Source organism: Solanum stenotomum, chromosome 11 (genome assembly GCF_019186545.1).
Source record: "Solanum stenotomum isolate F172 chromosome 11, ASM1918654v1, whole genome shotgun sequence".
NCBI classification, from domain to species: Eukaryota; Viridiplantae; Streptophyta; class Magnoliopsida; order Solanales; family Solanaceae; genus Solanum; species Solanum stenotomum.
Window position 1 is genome coordinate 11,688,449 of NC_064292.1, and position 1,903 is coordinate 11,690,351.

The window sequence follows — 1,903 nt, forward strand, 5'->3', positions numbered from 1 at the left end:
GGACAATGTCTTTACTGTTACGGTTGATAATGCCTCTTCAAATGATGTGGCAGTTTTAGAGTTATCCAAAAAATTAGATATGTGGGGAACTAATATGATGGAAGGTAAGCATCTCCATGTGAGATGTATGGCTCACATACTTAATTTAATTGTGCAAGATGGTTTGAAAGAAATTGGTCCTTCTATCAAACGGGTGAGACAAATGGTGAAAAATGTTAGATCATCTTCTACAAGGACAAGAAGCTTCTTGAAATGTGTTGAAATGCAAAAAATAGAATGTGATAAAATGTTGTCTTTAGATGTGCCTACTAGGTGGAATTCCACCTATTTGATGTTGGACACGGCAGAAAAATTTGAAAAGGCTTTTGAGAGGTTTGATCTTTATGATGGTAATTTTAATTCTTTTCTTGTTACTGATGTTTGTGAAGATGAAAGTATTGCAGGTTCAATTCAATATGAGGATTGGGCTAATGTGAGGAATATCACAAAGTTTCTTAAAAAATTTTATGAGCTCACATTGAAAGTTTCAGGTTCACGATATGTTACTTGTAATGTTCATTTTGAGGATATATGTGAGCTTGATGCATACTTGAAAGTATGTATGACAAGTGATGATGTTGATTTGAGTAAAATGGCTTCGGGGATGAAAGAACAGTTCAAGAAATATTGGGGTACTCCTGAAAAGATGAACAAAACTCTTTTTATTGCTTCTGTTTTGGATCCTTGCAATAAATTTATGTATGTTAGTTTTGCTCTTGAAGAATTACTTGGGGAAGAAAAGGGACAGATAGTGAATAATGAAGTAAATGCTTACTTAAAGAATTTGTTTGCGATCTATGTAAGTAAGTATGCAAAAGGTTTTAAAAATCAATCATCTTCATCTGACTCCTCTGATTCATCTACTTATGGTCTTTCTCAAAATGTGAAAATAAATTCTTTGAGAACTAAGTTTTACATGAAGAAACAAAAGGAAGATTCTGAAAGTTTAGGTGTTAAATCTGAGTTGGATAGATATCTTCTTGAAGACCAAGAGCCTGAATCTGAGGATTTTGATATTTTGATTTGGTGGAAAGTTAATTCTCCTAGATTTTCTATACTTTCACAGTTGGCCGGAGATGTATTGGCTATTCCTATGTCGAGTGTGGCATCGGAATGTGCATTTAGCACGGGTGATCGTATTCTTGATCCCTTTAGAATTTCATTGACTCCCAAATGTGTGCAATGCCTTATTTGTGTTCAAGATTGGCTTAGACAAGAAACTAAGCCTATTTGTGTTGAAGAAAGTTTGGAGTTTCTTGAAAAAATTGAACTTGGTAAGACTTTTTATTTTTTATTTGTTTTTGGAAAAAATAAAAGACTTTTTGTGTTGTATGACATATTTGATTTTCTTATTTATAGAGATGGCAAATAGTGGAAGAAACTCTTCCATTGTTGATCTATGATTGGCTTGCAAGTCTCAAGTATTTAATAGTGGTGAGTTTAATACGTCATTTATTTAATCATATCATTTTTTTAATATTAAAAGTAGTATTCTAACATTTAATTTAATTTTAAAAGGTCCAAAGTCGAGACAATGAAGAAAGGTGTAAAGTACCAAGTTTTGTTAGTGTTTTGGTAATTTTGTTGGCACTTGAGACTTCAAAGTGGTCTCATGGAAGAAAATCAAGAAACTACATTGTTGCTCATTATTGTTATTTGTTATTGTTGTCACTTGAAACTTGAAAGTGGTCTCATGGAAGAGGCTACATTGTTTGTTGTTTGTTATTGTTGACACTTGAAACTTGAAGGTGGTCTCATGGAAGAGGCTACATTGTTTGTTGCTCATTATTGTTGTTTGTTATTTTTGGCACTTGAAACTTGAAAGTGATGAAAACTACATTGGTGCATTATTGTTACTTGTTAG

General features: G+C 32.7%; 1 long non-coding RNA gene across 1 annotated transcript; it reads left to right on the top strand.

Moving 5' to 3' along the window:
* Positions 1-1,197: 1,197 nt before the first annotated feature.
* Positions 1,198-1,661, top strand: LOC125844844 (uncharacterized). The gene is made up of 3 exons (XR_007444195.1): positions 1,198-1,313; positions 1,399-1,473; positions 1,558-1,661. It is a non-coding gene; the product is annotated as an uncharacterized LOC125844844 (long non-coding RNA).
* Positions 1,662-1,903: the final 242 nt, after the last annotated feature.